The following is a 19837-nucleotide window of genomic DNA, read 5'->3' as shown; positions in this document are numbered from 1 at the left end:
GGTCAAAGCTCGACTGGACTGAGACCTGAACTCATGATTTGAGCTTTGTAACATGAAGCTTCATCCTGCTGGAAGCCGTTAACAGAGAGGAAAACATCGATCAGCTGCTGACGTTGTTTTTCACCTGCTCATGAGTTATTCTCACTCTTTGGTGCAGTTGTTTATAATGAATCACTTTCCTGTCGCTACAGTAAAACTCTCCTCAGTCTGAGCTCGTGATGATAAAAAACAGTTATTCTGCGTAAACTCTCAGAGGACACAAACAAGTCACTGTGATTGGCTGTGACAGCAACATCTGGAGCCAATAGGAACGTTGTTGAACAGACTGATGAGACTCTAGACGGCGGTAGAGGAACGAATGTCACTGAGAATCGATCAGTAATCAGAAAGAGAGAGATAAAGTTTTATAAACTTTGGATTCTCCAACTGTTGGTGGAGCAGCTGAGTCAAGACGATGTGATATTTTGGAGATGTGTGTGTTTGTGTGTGTTTGTTCCCATGAGGCCGAGGAGGTCACAGTGGGTTCGTCTTTGTGCGACCTGGTCGGATTGGGGCACCGGTGACATTTTAAAAACAAAGAGAGGAGTCATTTGTCGGTGGCGGTTGCACAGAGCCGCTCACCGTACGAACTTTAGATTCCTCCGGTTCAGTCGCCTCTCCATAACGACAACGTGGCCCTTGGTTTTTTTTTTACACCTGCCGTTTTTTTTCACAGATTGTAACACGGCGTAGCGACCGGCCACACACCTTGTTTTGTGCCGCTGCCGAGAGATAATTGGTTGAATCTGCTGAGTAAAGTCTCTGCTTGTTTTAAATTGGTCGATCTAAACGTTATTTGAGTTAAAGTCTGTCCGCTAATGAAACGGCATCGAGTCACTGACTGAAACACCTGAGCCGCAATTCGTTCTCATTTACACTGTCGGTGCTACAGAGAAACAGGCACAGATACATGAGGATGTAATCAGATTACATGGATGGATGGGCACTGAATCCTTTTTTTTTTCTTTTTTTTTTAACCATTGTGCCCAAATGCAAATTATTTAATTTAAAGCCCCAGTATGTAACTTATTTGGCTTTTTATTAGCAAAAATCTAATATTGCTTTCATAAATACGTATTTCACTCAAGTCGAATCACACCCGCATACAAATGAAAGCTTTCTGGTAGAATGAGTTGTTACAAGTCGTTACAAATACATAAGTGGGCGACGCACCGAACCGAGGCGGCCATGTTGCATCGCCATTTTTTACATTGAGTGGCAGCGTGACCGTAGGTAACCACGGAAACGGCCTGTTAAAACTGTCACCACTGTGTAGTGTGAGGAAGGACGGAGGCACCGGTGTTGCATTCAGGTGCAGTCAGGCAGACGGCCGTCGGCAAACCAACCGGATGTCATTTTACTCCACCAGAGAAAGACGGTAAAACAATACCACATCACCATGACAACAGGTTGTCACGCCTTGTTTACAGAGACGCTTGTTTATCCTGTTACATGCAGCATCTGTTGTCTGTCTGACGTCCGCCCCATTTCACGTGAATGCAACATCAAGAATACGTTCAGATATGCAACTGCACCGCTAGATTAGATTAGATTAGATGGGGGGAATTCCTACACATTATACCTTTAATTACTACTCTTGCCTTTTGCATTAAAACTTAAATTTGGCTTTTTTTTTCATAAGACTTTTTCATTTCATCCCTTCAAATATTCATTAAATAACCAGTTAGAAAGTTAAAGAACAGATCATTTAGAGAAAATAAACCAACTGTATTAATCAGGACTAAAACCAAACAAAAACAAAATAATTATTCATTGAATGTAATCAATGTAAAATGTTGAATTCATCATGGTATTGATTTGAAGTCTAGTCCAGTATTGTACAGCCACAGTTACAAATCTAAATTTACTGCTGTTGCAAACGACCAGTTTATCCTGTGAGACGTTCAATAATTACTTCATTTTCCCCTTACTCGACACCATCACTTTGTTTATTTATAATTAAACTGTTGGTATCTTATGGATTTACGAGGATATTAGTTAAAAGATACAAGATCTATTGACAGACGTTGTTAAACAGCTTAAGATTCACTCACTCAGCTGTTGTTTGAGTCTCTCTAAAGAAAACATGAAGAAAGACACATTCAGAGCGACCTTGGTTGTTGTTTTTTTGTGCTGAAGACAGGAAGTAGCCGCCGTTAGTTAAACGTTCCTTTAAGTGTTGTTTAATCTCAGTCACCTTGGCAACGTGTTGAAATGTATACAGGCGCCGTATCGATCGCTTGAGCTGCTGCTGCTGCTGCTGTTAAAAAACCAAGATGGTTAACGAAACGTTGATGTGGTTGGAGGAGCTTTTGTAAAAAGACAGAGAATAAATGTCAGGGGCAGCAGCGAATCCACCACTCCTTCTTCTTTTTCTTCTTCTCTCTCGAACACAATTTCCTGCGCAACTTCACGTGTTGTGAACCGAACCAAGGTGGCGCCATCAGTTCAGTCACAGCGAGCGCATAAATACAGAATGGGCCTGTGATTATCTTTGCTTGACTGACAGTACTCGCTGGGCTCGGACTTCTTTCTTTCTTTCTTTCTTCCTTCCTTTACATGATCTGATAAACTGCCGTGGCTTCTGAGCGACACCTTAATTTCGACTAGTGTTGTCACGATACCGGTACCAACATGTTTTTCGATACTTTTCGGTACTTTTCCACATAAAAAGAGAACACAAAAAATGTCATTATTGTCTTTATTTTAATAGAAAAATTTTGGACCATAAAACAGGAAATCAGTAAACAGTTACTGCTGCTGCAGGATTAACATTCCATCTATATTAATCTGAACTCTTCCTAAATTAAAAAATGTCTGTTTAAAAATGAACATCAACTTGTTTTCTTTGCATTATTTGAGGTCTGAAAACACTGCATCTTTTTTTTGTTATTTTGACCAGTTGTAATTTTTGGGAGAAATTGTTATCAGTAGTTTATAGAATGAAACACATTTGTTCATGTTACTCAAACATACACCTATTGTTTCCCATATGTAGACCAAATTGATTCTGTTCCCCCCACCCCCATCAACGCAATATCGTTCCGTTAATTCATCTCTGCGTAGCGCTGCTTCGCCGTGCTCACTCACTCACAGAGAGGGAGAGAGAGAGAGACAGAGAGAGCATGCAGCCAGTGGTGATCCGCGGTAAAAACAAAACTTATTAACGAGGCTGTGGCGGCCGTGTCTCTCTCGCGCGCGGCGCACACACACACACACACAAACACAGGCACATGGACAGGTGGCGCTGTAACGGTAATGATAAAAAGCACCTTGCTTCGTTTGTGACTCGCTCTCTCGCTCCTCGCGGCTCAAATTACAATGCGGCGACTTCACGCGGCGACGTCACCGCTGCCGGCGGCGCAGAATGAAAGTACCGGTCCCATCTAAGCGCAGTATGGTACCGTTTTAAATGCGTTAGTACCCCGGTACCAATCTAGTACCGGTATAGAGGGATTACCAGCCTACGTCACAGACGTTCTACTGCGCATGTCGCCTGCAGAAAGAGAGCAGCAAGAGCCGTGATCAGGTCTTTTTGTGCTGGAAGTTGCACTAATTGTTTTGATAAAAATAACAAAACGCGCAAATTTAACAGAATACCGTCAACTCGCACCCATTTCAAGGCAAACGAGAGAGAAAATAGTACATTGGCGATTAATTTCGAGCAATATAACGTGTTATAAACGTTGGTTTGAATGGTGATAAAGCTAAATGCTCACAGGCACAGCTGTAACGTTATAACTGCAGCCAATGAGTTGTGAAATGTTTACTACGACAGTGACTGAAGACGAGGTCACATACTAATGGAAAGCAAGCTGACATTAATTAACGTTAAGATACATTGTTTTACATTACCGGTACAGCCATGCATGTAACGTTACAGTTACGTTATGCAGTTGTTCCAGACTTTAGACAGGTCCGTCCTCTTCCCTCGTCTCTGACCAGGCAGCAGCTCAGTCCTCACAGACACTGAGTTTTGTAATCGTGAGTATTTTCCTGAACATGATTGTCTGTTAAACAGCTGTAGGTAACGTTAGGGATGCACAGTGACAGTGTTGTTTTTACCGATGACCGATGACCGACGCCGTGCTGTGAGAGTCCGTGTCTTGTCCCGTGGCTGAGTTTCCGTTGCCGCGGTACAAACGCGATCCTCCGTCCTGACGTTTTTTTTTTTTTTTTTTCCTGCCGTTATAAAACCTACAGTCTATGTATAAAACACACACTACATCAGTAGGTGATAAACTGTTGTGGTAGGCCGACAACATCGCTAGCAAACACCGCTTTGACTACACTAGATCCATAGAGGTAACCATGACAACCGGTTCTTTCTGCAGTCAGGTTGCGCACGCATCCTGATTTGTTGGTAAACAGATAATCCCTCTATACCGTGCAACCCTAATTTCGACGGTGCCGTCCTTCCCCCGACCGCTGTAAAAAGCTTTTCAGCTGCTCCGTGTTCTTTCTATTGTATTTTGGAGTTTTTTTATTAGTTTGATTTACACACAGAAATTGAAGAGTGACAACCAGCAGATCATCTGGCACTTTGAAGGCGTCACTGCCAGGCAGCAAACAAAGTCACAGAACGGCCTCCACTTCTTACAGCTGGAGGTAAAACATGGAAGGTGAAGTATTTTACCAGACGACATTGAATATACTGTGGTATCATGCAAAAGTTTGGGCACCCCTGATCAAAATGTCTGTTAATGTGAACAGTGGGAGCTGAAATTATCTCCAAAAGGCATAAAGTTACACATGACACAATCCCTTTACATTTTAAACAATATAATTTGGTAACCCTTTATTTTCCAGGCCGTTAATTACGTGATAATGTCAAGAAATAACAATTAATTGCGTCGTAATGTCAAGAAATAGCCTAGAAATAACGGTCAATTGCATAGTAATGTCATATTTTTCATAAAGGCAAAAGATTACACATGCTTTTTATGCTTTGAATTGTTTGGGAAAGGCCAGAATCTTTCTCCATGAAGTCCTTGCAATCGACCGTTATTTCTTGGCTATATTTCTTCGACTTTACAATGAAATTGAACTTTATTTCTAGACATTATGACACAGGAAAGGGCCTACAGCAAAGGTTTGGTAGTTAGTAACGAATACCCCTCCCTTTGGAAACTATCACAGTGTGTAAATAGTAAATATCTTGTCTGATACCTGAGAGCTCAAGTCTCCTGGGTTTCCCATTCTTTTACAGGCTGCTGCTTTGTTTCCCCGTTTCACTCTGAAACTGTAGAAAACTAAAATAATACACTGATATTGATTAAAATATTGAAAAAAGAGTGTTTCATGTTGAACTTTACACCTTTTGGAGATCATTTCATCTTCCTCTTGCTGAACTGTTCTCATCAACAAACATTTTGTCCATGTTTGTATATAAAAGTCCTTTGTGTCAGCTGATCTGCTTAAACAGTCAGACCGAAGGAGGTGGGAGTCGGCCCCCCCGAGGGTTTTCTGATTTTCTGAGCTACTACTACTGCACCACCACTACTACTACTACTACTACTATGACTTCCATCCCTCTGTGACCAATTATTTCCAGGTACGATGAAGCAGGAGCAACTTAACCAGGAAGTAAAAGTCCCTCTGTGCTTCCCTGTTAGCGTTTCCTCTGTGAAGATTAGGCAAATTAGTCCTGCGACGTATTGAAACACCCTAACCCTTATATATACCCTAATATTGGAAAAAGATTAATTGTGCTATTGTTAGTGTTGTGAAAAAAGATTTTGTATTTTGCCAGAAACTGTACATATTAGGAGATGGTGGGGGGCTTGCTGCCTTCCCTAAACCTATTCAACAGTGGATACAGACTGCAATTATGATTGGTCGACAGATTATTTTGAGGAACTGGAAAGAATCTGGAGAGCCTCCGTTCCAGGCATGGATGGTAGAACTGGGAAAAATAGCAGCATACGAAAAAATGACACACAGGATACAAGATGAAATGGAACTGTACCTTTTGAAATGGGGGAAATATCTGGAGTATATGAATGACACAAAATGAATTTAGCATTATTTTGTTGTATATTTTTTGATTATGTATTTACCTATTTATTTTCATCAATTTTCTTGCCACCTTTATTTAATTTTATTATCATAAGTTATTTTTTGAATGGAGTTTGTTTATTTTAACTTTATCACCATTATTTATTTTTTGCATGGATGTGTGTCTATACATTTATATATATTTTTTTATTATTACATAGAAATGCTTCTCCTTTTATTTTCTCTCTCTTTTCTTGTCTTCTTCTTTTTCTTTCTTTCTCTATTTATATGCCTCAAGCCATGTGGTATTTATGTAGGTACAGGCGTATGCGACCAATGTGTTAGTGGGACGGCTCCTCGGGGCGGGTGGGTGGGAGGGAGGGACGGGGTGGGTTGTTTTTCTTTTTATGATTATCTTTGTGTGTGTGAATGATGTTTGTCACTTGTTTTGTTATGATTATGAATGAGAATGTTGGAAAATAAAAAAAATATAAATCTAAAAAAAAAAAAAGAAACACCCTAACCCTAACACACTCCAGAGCGGCCGTCCTCTAATCTACCTGCTGTGTGTTTCATGATTATTTATTTATTTCTCCTTTTCTTTTTTTTTTGTACAACAACACAGTGCAGTTGAGTGCGCTTGTGTGTGGAGGTTTATGTGTTGACGTAGTGTATGTGCTCCCGTGGACCAGCAGCTGATTTCCTGTGTGTGACGATGATGATGAAGGTGTTTGCGGTTGCACATGTGTTCACCCAGACTCGTGTTCCCCGGCCTCAGTGATGGAGTAGGTGTCATGTGAATGGAAATGAAACCGCAGTAACTTCACAGCTTGTTTTGTTAACTCACATTCAGCAGAAAGCAGCAGCAAACAGTTCCCTGTAATAGCTCCGCCGGGCTATTCATAGCAGCAATAATCCTCCAATTGCTATTGATTCCCACTCAGCCAGGACTGCTGATCCTTTAACTCTGTTGTTGTCGTCTCCGCGCCTCCACACGGTCCAGACTGCTGACTGTGATTTAAGAGTGTGGAGGTGCTGAGGCGCGTTGGGGTCAGTAGGGGGCAGACTTCTACTCATTTAGACATCATTATGTTCACATTACAGTAAAGCTGTCAGGGTGGAGATTTCCAGTCCCTGTTGAAACTCAGATCAGAGCGCTGCGATGAGTCGGGGTACAGTTTTAATGTGCTCACACTGTATCAAGCAACAGATACGTGTTTGTTCAGGACATTTCTCAAGTTAATCACCAGTAGTTGTGTCCGTAGTTTAGAAAAAAATTTGGATTTTAGGAGATATTTAAAAGCTAATGTTTAGATAAGACACAATACAGCTACTTAATGAAATCCAAAGTGGCCATACATTCATTGTATTCCCTCCGTTTTCCCAAAATAACTGGATAAATTAGTCAAAATCTCAAGAAAGCAGAACTTTTGTTTGATTGGCTTCATCCAATCATCATCCAGTATCCATAGAGACGCCCAGGGTCCTGAAGTTGGTCAACTTTTATGTAGTCTACGATGAGATATAAAGTTGTTTCAGCCGCTGTCAGGCCTCGATTAAAGAGACAGATTTCTAATGTTTCCTTCAATGGACAGCCAATATAGACCGATGTCTTGAATTATCTTTAATTATGTTGTTATCCTGGCTGTCTTAGGAGAACTGCCCGAGTGTATTTGTGATTTATGCAGAAGAATGTCAGAAACAATCCAATGAGCCTAAGTTGCAACAAAGAAAAATCTGATGTAAACCAAAATATATGTGTAAATACATATGAATGCCAATAAATATTTGGTTAAATTATGTTGTTATCAAGGGAACTCAAGAAAATGATCCAGTTACTTCAAGAAAACTGAGGAGATATGTATGAAAGTTTGTCCACCGCAGGCTGCCGTAGTTATTGATTGTTGAGGCTGCTGTGGAGCCCCAGAGTGATTCCTGAACCTTCGATTGGTGTGACATTGGAGCCATGAGATACGTCTGCCACTGTATTCTTGGCAGTAGGTCAAACACATCTTTTGGAGGCTACTGGACTGGACTCTGCCAACTTTGGTCTTTATGACCCATTATTCATGAACAGAAACTCTGAATGCAGCTCCAGGGAGGAAGCGTGTCCAGTTCAGGATCCAATTCTGGCTTCTTGCTGACGATGCAGTTGGCAAACTCTGCCCATCTCTGGCTTCACCTAGCTCTAAGTGATTTTTTGTCATTCAGACAAAACAGCTGTGAGTTATAAATAGTTAAAAAAAAATGGCATCAGATAAACGTGTAAAGGACAGCACTGCTGACCTTTCTATTGAAGGGAGTTAGTTGATGCGGTTGTGGAGGTTCTGGTAACCCTTTAATTTACAGGCAGTTAATTACATGATAAGAAATAAGAAATAACAATTCATTGGGTCATAAAATCTAGACATAGCCTAGAAATAACGGTCAATTTCATAGTAATGTCGAGAAGTATAGCCAAGAAATAACGATTGATTGCGTAGAAATTGCCCAAAAACATAGGTCAATTGCAAGGACTTGGAGAAAAAAGAATGTGTAATCTTTTGAAAAACAAAACATTACTATGAAATTGACAATTATTTCTTGGCTATTTCTTGAGATTACTACGCAACTAACGGTCTATAAATTAAAGGGTTACCGTGGTTCCTTCTCGAGGACCACCAGACTCAAAAACACAGTTCGGTACCCACCATCTCTCAGACGTTTGAGCTGCTTTGAACTGGAACAAAACCCCAGACCTGGAGAAGTGGTGGAGAATGAACGGATTATTGGATGGATACACAAAGTGCTTCCAGAGCAGCCACTAAATGGTTTAATCCCATCAGTGCGCTCAGAAAAACTAATTCAAGAGGCGCTGCATTGATCCTTCCTGTGAGCCGCCCGGTTCTTTGCTTTTGATTTTTTATTCTCTGGCAAAACGTGATCGATGGCACAAATTACATTTCTGAATTGACGACACCGTCCCGTAACTCGGTCTAAAACGAGCCGGGGGCGGGGAAGTCGGTGTTGACGCCCGAGGCGGCGAGGAAAAGAAAAAAAAGAAGCAAAACGAAGTCTTCAAAACAGCTTATTCTGTCAAAAACAAGGCACTGAAGAAGTAATTGTGTTTGCAGCAGGCGCACTGCAAATCGATGGCCAATCTACCAGTAATGAGGAGGACGGAGGCGCACGTCCACGTTTCATTGTGTTTACAAAGAATACGTATGTGTGTAGGCTTAGTATCAAATCTGTAGCGCAGTGTGTGTGATGCACTGATCTTGTTATCGCTTCACCACTTTGCTTCACTTTGCACGTTTGCAGATGACATTAATATGCAAATATTCCGCGTTTGGTCATCAAGAGAAACAGCTAGTGGCACTAATTCTCTAGCCGAGCGCCATTAAACCAATGAAGAAGATTGGAAAAAAGAAAACGACGTAATTAGCACAGTTAAATCTCAAACAGCATTGATGTTTGTTTTTGTGTATTAAAGGAATCTGATGGTCACATGGGTTTTTTTTGTCTTTCAGAGCAGTGTTAATTTTGTCAGCTATTTTTCAATTTAGCTTTAGTCTTAGTCTTCTGTCAATTGCCTTTATTAGTTTTAGTCATATTTAGTCAACAGGTATTCTTTTTTGTTCAGTCACATTTTAGTCGACTAAAAGTCTTGGCATTTTACAGTAGTCTATTTTTAGTCTAGTCTTTTTTTAGTCTTTGAAAGCAGATTGACAGTAATGTTAATCAAAATTAATCTAGTCAAACCAATAAATACATTCATAATTTAAAAGTCTGTGACAAAAAAGGCATTTTATTACGTAGATTTCGTCTCGTCTTTTTTCGACAACAAAAAATGCGTGTTAACTCATTGAGTGCCGCGCTCCTTTCCAAAGTTTTAGTCAAGTGTACCGGCAATTTAGACCATTTTTGACTTTTTATGTAGAGCCATAGTGTATTCTATATTATTGCCACCAACACATACTGTAGCTCATTTGAAAGGTTTAACTTTATGCTTCAAATGACCACAAACCGTTTGTTTCTACGTGCCTCCGTTCCTGAGAAAAGTCAAGCTAAACATGGCTGGGTTTCACCAAAATCCCTCCTTTTTTTCTAGAAAAGGAGATAGAGCGTCTTTTATGAAAGGTGCTCTGTTTGTGTCTGTCGCTCTTCTGACACTCGCATTTCTGGATCAAAGGGCTCGTATAAGATAAATATATACAACAATGGTTGTTCTATTCACAAAACCACCAGCGGGGGCGGGGGGGGCGCCACTAAACAACAATAACACAGACGCACCGTGCCGTGTCACAGCTTCTCCCCGCGGAGCGTGAGGGTCAGTCGGCCACCGCGGCTCGGGAAGACCGGTCCCGCCGGTGGTCGCGGTCCTGCTGTGGTACGGGTCGGTGATGCCGGTCTGCTTTGGCCCAGAGACCATCAGATTTTACCGCGGGAGGACTTTGGGGAGGACACGGTGTTGCTCCAGCTGAAGACCGGGCGGGACTGTCGGCTGAGAGCTTCCTGTTTCTGCTCCGAGCAGCTGGAGCAGCTGGAGCAGCAGCGCGGGTGAGAGCAGAGCAGCTGCGCTGCATCTGCATGCAGAACTCGTTTGCAGAAGCCGAGTTATGATAAAAACTTCCAGATCATGAGCTGTCATGTGACTTTGATCGTCATCTATTTCAGTTCTCCTCGTCGTAGAGTCCCCAAATTTACATATAATGTGTATTAAAGTGTCTATTTTCATAATTTAAAAAAAAAGCAAAAAACGAAAAATCTCGTTTTTGGCACTCAACGCATGGGAACGAAAAACGAGAAATTACGTGGTTGGCACTCAATGAGTTAATTTTGTCACAGTCAGTGTTTAAGGGCATTGATTTCGTCTCGTCTTCATCTCGTTTTCGTCGTGAAAAAACACCATCATTGACGAATATATTTGTCTGATGATGTTTCAGAGCTTCATCTCTTCATCTTTTGTCTGCACATCCTAGTATTTATTAATAGGTTTTTTTTTTTTGCATTGATCCCTCAAATATGGTTCAAACACTTGAGACAAAGATGTTTTGGAGGTTCAACGTTTCACAGTTTAACAATAAATTACTTTTATTATTCAAAATAGCCTTAGTGCAGTGCTACAGTAAACGTCCCCATCAGTCCTACAGTGTTGTGTGGAGCAAACCTTCCTTGATAAATAAGAAGAACCACAAACTGAATGACACTAAAACAAACATTATTTTTCTCTAGTGGATCAAACACTGCGAGGACGTCATTTCTAAATTAAACCCAGACAGTTTGCAGTTCACCTGCGAAGGTAAAAAGTCTTTACTTCGGCTCTTATCGGCCCACGCAGACGCCGATACGTCTGAGAAAGGCTGCAATTAGTCAAGTAACCGTTCGGTTCCTACTTAATTCAGCAGAAAACCACCTCCCATAAGACTTGCAATAGCTTTTTTTTTTTTACCAAGGACGATTTGTTCCAAAATACATGTCGGTGGTTTCAAGTTTTGTATTTGTTGCACATATCCTCATGTGGCTGGTGCGGCTGACAATAAAAATGGCGATAATGTGAGGTGCTTTGCAGAGAAGCCTCCGTAATGTGATGGATGTTGCTGCTGGATACTGAGTTTCTGAATAATTTGACAGATGAACTATTACAAATGAGCAAATATGACATTCTCATTCGGAGCAAGAAAATGTCCAGCGCTCCAGTCCATCGCCGTTGTCTCTCTCTCTCTCTCCTCCCTGCACTCCACATGTCACAGCAGCGATATTGAGTCACAGACCCACGGCTCTTGTTAGCCCCGGGTTCTTCATTTCCTTTATTAGCTGTGATTGGAACCTATAGAGAATTATGCAGATGACATTTGCCACCCCGCGCAGGTCTCTGCACATGCATGTTGATAAGCTAATAAAAGGGAATAAATGCATACATGTGCCACTTCATGTCTGCGGGTCATTTACGAGGAGGCCGCTTGTGGTTTCATCGATGCTGAACATGAGTGTGTGTGTGTGTGTTGGGAATGTGGAGATGGGTAGAAATAAAAAAAAAAAGAAAGAAGTCTTGCTTCCAGTGAGCTCCCACTGATGCATACTTGAATGAAGGAGGCGAGGGGAAGGAGGTCTGGAGGAGGGAATCATGTTTCTCCTGCATGCACATCCAGGAGCAGGAGATTGCTTTTTGGTTGTGAATCCGGGTACAAGATGGGATTGAACATCGTCCGCGTATGTGTAGAGTGAATCTTGAAAAGAATACCTCTGAGAGAGACCGTCTTTGAGTAGAGGAGTGAATGGGTTTCTCAGGCTGTCAGCAGGGAGAAGCTTTTGTCTTTGTATCACTACTTGCTGCTGCTGCATTTTACCAGTGTGAGTTTGGCTCTTGTGGTCGGTGTGTGTGTGTGTGTTTGTGTGTGCAGTGGCGGAAAGCCTGACAGCATACAAAGAAACAAAACCCTAGACAGCTTCACAAAGAGCAGGTGCATCACTCTCTGAATGGCTTTTAATCGTATTCTGAAAGTCAAGAAAACTAAATAAAAATATCAATAAAACACACGACGAAACGGCAACAGATAGACGCTAAAGTTTTGTTTTTGTCCAAGAATGTCTACACTTTATATCAAACTCCACTTATAAGATGGATTTAGCAATAAGGAAATGATTGTTCTATTCTGATTGTCCAAAATCATCATGTCATTATGGGGCCTGTGCTCTTCCAACCAATTCAAAGTAGGGATGCTCAATAACTATTGGTACAGATAATTATCAGCCCAATATTGGCTGATAACTATCAATACAGATAATTATCGTCCAAAATACTCAGATAAGTCCGATATGACATTACTAGAGCCAATGATAATGACCAAACACAGCCTTGATTTTGCTCATTTTCAGTCCATTTGCCTCCTAAGTTGATTTGAAACAATAATAAATGTTGATTTTTGAAGAGTCATAACTGTTCTTGTTTCCGTTGTGATTACTGTGGTGATGTCAGTTATATTATTGGCAGAGCTCATTCATCTTTACTCCTTTACTCCCTACATCTTAGTCTTTCTTAAACTCAGGTGTGTACATAAACTATTAAAAAAGTTAAAAACTAACGACATCGGTTATGAGAAGCAGGAAATTATTGGTATCAGTGGAAAAGAAAGAGTTTTCGTGTCCCTAATTCAAAGAGTAGAGACATGTTTCCTTTCATGATTTAAAAAAACAAACAAAAAACACCAATGTTTTGAGTTTTTTCTTGCAAAGTGCAAGTTTTCAGCTTGTTTAACTTTTTATTATCAATTTAAATGCCTCTGAAGCTGCCGTCACGTTTGAACAGTAGGGAGCCCTAACGGATATTTAACAGCAGGAGATGAAGTGATGTGTTAATCTAAAATGTGAGGGGGGAATTGTACCAGTTTCATGTTGTGTTAACTCTGTGTGTCTGGCGCGTATCGGCATTTGTTGTTTAACATTTTCAGAAGTTGTTAATGTGAGATCAATAGGCCGATAGACCGTCTACAGCGTCACAACGTCTTTTCAAATGACGGCGGAAAATGTCACAGGATCTGCTGCATCGACTGAAGCCAAAAACATTCATTCATTCATTTTTTTTCGTGAATGAACGGAGGAGGTCCTTCAAGTGGCAGAGCTGCAGAGCGAACCTTGATGTTAACGCCGCTTTCCTGGTTGCTACGACAACAAACCGTTGTACTTCTGTACCGTTTTCCTTCGGCTTGAACTTGAACGGTCAGATAAGAGTTAAAAGGGAGGACAGCCTTGAGCAAACGCTGCCTCTCTCTGCTGAGCTGTGCTGCGACTTACACTCAAAAGGTCAGTTCATTTCAATGCAGGGAAATGTCTTTTGAAGTGAACTCTCTATTCTAATTCACTAGAGATAAGCTGAGGGATGGAGGAGCTTAGTGTTGCTGTTACTGTTGTTTTGGATCAGAGAGCCTCTGAGTGGCAGATGTAGGAATGCTACACGGCTTCGCCTTGTTGTTTGTAGTTGTACTTGCCACGATACACTCATTATACAGGACTGGACAAGAATCGCCTGAAGGCTCACTCCTTCTGTTTTATCGGCTAATAAATCTCAAATGAACGCTCTGAATAAATGCTCAGTGTTGGTAAAGTTGAATCTACTGAGTGTGTCTGACAGATAGGAGAGAGCCATTATGAGCTATATCAACCTATAAAGTTGAGATTGATATAAAGATGACACACATTAAATGATTAAAACTGGATTGATCTGATTCTTGGCCACAGAATAGATGCAGTGCAATACATATAAAGTTAGCATGGTGTAACTCGTTAGCACTGGAACAGAGCAACATTAACATTGGATTTCTCACAAAGTGAAGCATGAAAGCCCAGTATTTATGCCCCCTCTTGCTCGGTTTGATCTCCACCACCTCCTGAGTCTTTTGTATCATGTTGGGTAGGCTTGTCACGATACCAGAATTTCAGTAGTTCAGAAGTCGGTACCAATGCTGGTGGATTTCCACGATTCTCGATACTTATCCGATGCCACGGTAAAAAAAAAAAAAAAAAAGAAAGAAAAAGGGACCCACATGCTTCTCAATTCACCTCACATCAAACTTTCTTGTTTTTAAGCTTCACTGTGATTCAACAGCTTCTGAAACTGCACAGAATTTAAAGAGCTGGCAGCAACATAATGTGAAGAAGTTTGTTTCCATTCACATAACTAACTCAACTGTAGCCGCACCGAGACCCGCGTGCTCAGACTCGCCAAAGGCAAAGTTGTATATTCGGTTCTCACAGTACCGTAAAAAAGCAGGTACCAACATATTTTTTGCGTGTTGGCATCGACTTGGTATCTTAAGTATCGGTTCTGGTGACAACCCTAATGTTGGGTTGTTAATGTTTCATAATAAAGACCAATCCAACCATCTACTTCCTGTTGCCCCTCCTCAGGGATACCTCAAGGCTCAGTGCTGGGGTCCCTTCGCTTTGCATTTCTATGGGTTTTCATATCAACTCTATGCAGGTGATGCCCGACTGAACCTTTCATTCTTAGAGCGGGTCTCAGAACAGCTCTGTTGGTCTATAAGACACATCCTTATTGACGAGGGAACACCACCTTCAGCTAAATCCCTCTGAGACTGAACTCCCCGATCCTTTAGTGGGGACGAGCTGTCCCAGGTAGAAATCCTCCCCTTTATCTCTTAACCCCCAACAAAAGCGGCGACTTGTGAGAAACCTGGATGTCATGCTTGATGAGCGGCCAAGTTTAAACTGGAGATGTGTGATTCGATTCGAAGACAACCAGCCACTTAAAGCACTTTGTTGCAAAGACTGTTTGCCTTTAAGGTGCTGAATAAATGAAATAAACTTGAAACTATGGGGGTATAGTTTCCCCCCATGCCACCTCATAACTTGGATGTGAACTGAGGACTCAAATCATATACACAACAAAGAAACTGCACAAAATCTCCCCTCCATTATGTATTTTTCTGGAGCCATTGCCATAATAATAATAATTTGAAATTTGCCATAATGACAAAAAATATTCTCCACAGAAAAACAACTCTTAATAGGGAACTCAGCCCGTGTCGAGACAGTTGTTGCTCTCCATAATGCCCCTTTTTAATGAAGCTTTAAATACATAAGTGGTGTTCGCCCATCCAGCCATACTCACTGAGACATACACTATATTACCAAAAGTATTCGCTCACCCATTCAAATGATCAGAATCAGGTGTCCTAATCACTTGGCCTGGCCCCAGGTGTATAAATTCCCTTAGTTCCAGTGAAAGGAACTTTGAATGCTTCAGGTTACCAAAACATTTTGGACAATTCCATGCTCCCAACCTTGTGGGAACAGTTTGGAGCGGGCCCCTTCCTCTTCCAACATGACTGTGCACCAGTGCACAAAGCAAGGTCCATAAAGACGTGGATGACAGAGTCTGGTGTGGATGAACTTGACTGGCCTGCACAGAGTCCTGACCTGAACCCGATAGAACACCTTTGGGATGAATTAGAGCGGAGACTGAGAGCCAGGCCTTCTCGACCAACATCAGTGTGTGACCTCACCAATGCGCTTTTGGAAGAATGGTCAAAAATTCCTATAAACACTCTCCTCAACCTTGTGGACAGTCTTCCCAGAAGAGTTGAAGCTGTAATAGCTGCAAAAGGTGGACCGACATCATATTGAATTCTATGAGTTAGGAATGGGATGGCACTTCAGTTCATAGAATGAGTAAAGGCAGGTGAGCGAATACTTTTGGTAATATAGTGTAAATTAAAAACAAAGTCAGTGTTTTGTTGCCGTCCGTGCAGCAGCAGCAGCTATATTGGCTGCACCACTGGTCATTTCATTTTCTCTCTCTGAAAGTGCTTCCTTTGTCTGAGTCACTTTGCCACGGGCCTGAGATGAGCAGCTAGCGTGTGTCGTTAAGCTGTTGACGGGAACAAGAGAGGACGTGAGGATGTCGCGTGAGCCTTCTCCTCCTCTTTCTGTTCTTTTTTTTCTCTTCTTCTTCTTCTTGTTCTTCATCCTGGAGCACTGTGGCACAAAGGTGGCCTGCCAGTGGGAATGCATGCTGCATGTTGTCGGACCCTTAGTGCTGTCATATTTTTTACCCTTTCAGAAACATGATGTGAGCACACGTTCACCTTTACGTCGTGTGGAGCTGATTCGTCTCTGCTGTTTGGCCTTTGCCTTCTGTGCGTGTCTCAGTTCGACTAAATTACCCCTCGTTGTCTGAGGGGAATGAATCAAAGATCAGATGTGATGAACCCACTGTGAGAGTCCAGAGATCTGTTTAAAAAGCACTTTCACAGAGGAAGCAACAATGAATAACATGAAATGAGAGAAAAGCATTACTGTAGTGAGACATATGGGAAAAGTTGGACTTGTTACTTCTGCCTAATGTGTTTGGCTGTAACTTTGTCTTGAATTTAGATCCAGTTCCAAATTCTCCTTTGTCCACTGATGAGTTAGTTACCCCACATGGCCAAGAGCGTGTGCACATCCAAACACAACCACCTGTTACTGATTGAAATTCTCATCCAGACTTCATTGGCATCAATCTGCTGCTGCGACAACCTCCACTCCTCTGGTTTCAGGCCTTCCACCAGATGTTGAACCTGGCTGCACAACACACCAACAGATTTAAAAGTGATGAACCTGTGGGCATGCATTTTGAATCAACTGTAAACATTTGTATTGTGTTGTGTGAATTTGCATGTGTTCTTAAAGAGGAACTATGCAGGACTTTTACCTTAAAGAGGAACTAAGCAGGATTTCTCCCTTAAAAAGCTCTGGAGTAATTGTGATGGTTAACTACATGACTTGTGACTTGTTACGAGTGAGAACGGAGGCTCTCTGTCTTCCACCTTGATTTTTCACCGGCTTCGTTGTAAACAAATGCACGTGGGCGAGAGGGGCGTAACCAAAACAGCGGAAAAGCGAGCGGACTTGCATAGTTCCCCACTCTGCTACATTTTTACCTTAATTAACCAGCTCCAGAGTCCTAGTGCTGGTTAAATCAATGACTTTCCACCTAGAGTCCCTTGGCTGAAAACCAACCTTGTAAGTTCAGAGCCTCCGACCCGGTGTCCCAGCTCTCGTCTCCATGGCGACACCGCCACACAAACGTAACACGCCCCGTAACCCGTAATCTCTTGTTGATGACAGATAAGTAGGGCTGGGTAAAAATATCGATTCAGCAATGCATTGCAATTCTTTTCTCTGCAATTCAATATCGATTCAGCAATCTTCTGAATCGATTCAAGCCCCTGGCCAGTGGGGGCGCTGCGAGCAACACCCTCGTGTGATTCGCGCTGTACGGACGGGGGCCGCACTAGACCAAACCATAACAATATGGGAGTGAGTAGCAGCAGCAGCGTTAAGCCAGCACCTTCAAACCTGAAAGCAGATGTGGGGATTCATTTTGTATTTATGGGCGCCGATTCCGTGGGTGCGCCGGCGGCGGCCAGCGGCGGCGGCCAGCGGCGCTCTTTATGTCTGTGGCGTGGAGCAGCGCGTCTCTGAATGCAGCGGAGGCAGCTCCGTGACACTACTGTGTGGGCTGACTACCTGTGAGTGCCCGCGGCAGCGCCGCTGCTCGTTGAAAACAGCTGTGATAACGTGATTTCAGGTCCAGAAACGTTTGTAATATCACTGGAAAAAGTCGCTAGATTTGTCGCTAGTCGCTTTTGACAAAAAAAAGTCACCAAGAGGGGTTGGAAAGTCGCCAGATTTAGCGACAAAGTCGCCAAGTTGGCAACACTGTCTGACAGCTGCTCTCACTTCTTCCTCTGCTCCTCCTCACTCACTCACCTACACACAGACAGGACTCTGTCTTCCTCACACTCACCCCAGCCCCTCAGTTTCTCATCCCACCTGCCCGTACCATACACATTGACAGTCAGTCAGAAATCATAGAACTTAAACATCATAACAAGAACATTACTGCGGGGTCGCTACAATATTTTCAGTTGTGCAGTAGGCTATTATTAATAATATTGTTTTGTATTGTTTTATTACTCAAAATGTTATGAGTTATTTTCCAAGAGGAAAGTAACACATAGCCTAATTTAAATTTAGCTGCACTGTAGTTCAGTGTTAAAGCAGTGTCATATTTTGTTATGCTATGAGTTATACTATGGCTGTTCATAAGGCATGAAACTAAACAAATAATTATTTAAAAAAAAAAATCTGGTACTCTTATTTGTGTATTTCTGCTTGATACTGAATCGATATCGAAGCATTTCAATCAATATCGAATCGAATCGATATCGAATCGAATCGTGACCTAATGAATCGAAATCGAATCGAATCGTGAGATTCTCAACAATACCCAGCCCTACAGATAAGACTACACAGATATACACAACATGGTAACATGGTAGATGATAAATAAACTTTATCCACCGCTCCATGGATTGATTTCTCACCGGCTTCGTTGGAAACAGATGCACATGGAGGAGAGGAGGGTTAGAGACACAGAGGAGGAGACACCAGACCTGGAGAGTTTGAATCGAAAAATATGTTTTGTGAATCTGCAGCATGTTTGTGTATTTGCATTTGTTTCCTTAAGACGGAGTGTGTTGATCTCTCAGGGCCACCTTAGTTTCCAGCTCAGGTGTTTTGAGGTGAATGTGAGTTTATATATAATTGCCTTTATCTCATCTCCACGCTCTTTAGCTTCATCTCTTCACACCTCTGAAACGTATGCAAATGAAAACTCCCACAAGTCTTATTGACGTGTCTCTGCACTGATGTGTCCCAACAAGAAAAGTTCATAATATTATTTTATTCTTTAGCATGAAGGTTTTTCTTTAGTGGAACTCAGTCAGGCTGTGAAGAGCAGGAGGAGTTTGTTCGACAGAGGTAACTCAGGTGGAGGAGGAAGAGATCAAGCTCTGTTTGTGATATGAAGCAGTGGAGGATCAGTACGACTGCACTGGTGGAGGATCAATATTTTCCATCCTTTTCTGTCTGTTCACACACACACAGACACACACACACACACACACACAGATTCCAGTGTGTCGTTACAACAGCTCCGTTGTAAGACAAGCTAACGGTCGCTGCATGAGTCTGATCACTTGGAGATGACAGGAGCAGTCGGCCCCTAAAGATCACGACTGAGAAGCCAATCAGAGCGCAGCGTCTGAACCTGCAAGTCACAGTTTTTTTTTCTTTCTTTCTTTTTTTTTTTAAACTGAACTTATCTGTGAGTGACGACCTCGTCAGCTCGCTCAGTGTGTCAGCCGAGCTAAAAGCAGATCAGCCGCTGCAGCCGGAGGATTTCTGTCTTTAGCATGGACCTCCTGCCGGCCGGGGAAGGTCAGCCGCTCCCTGCAACTCCATCTTCCCTCAC

The 19837-nt window shown here is 42.1% G+C and overlaps 1 protein-coding gene across 4 annotated transcripts in view; it reads left to right on the top strand.

Moving 5' to 3' along the window:
• Positions 1-19837, top strand: part of slc36a1 (solute carrier family 36 member 1) — a 76885-nt gene that overhangs the window by 32985 nt on the left and 24063 nt on the right. The gene's annotated exons all lie outside the window — the stretch shown is intronic.

This window comes from Trachurus trachurus (assembly GCF_905171665.1).
Source record: "Trachurus trachurus genome assembly, chromosome: 10".
Classification (NCBI taxonomy): domain Eukaryota; kingdom Metazoa; phylum Chordata; class Actinopteri; order Carangiformes; family Carangidae; genus Trachurus; species Trachurus trachurus.
This window is presented reverse-complemented; position numbering and strand designations above follow the sequence as displayed.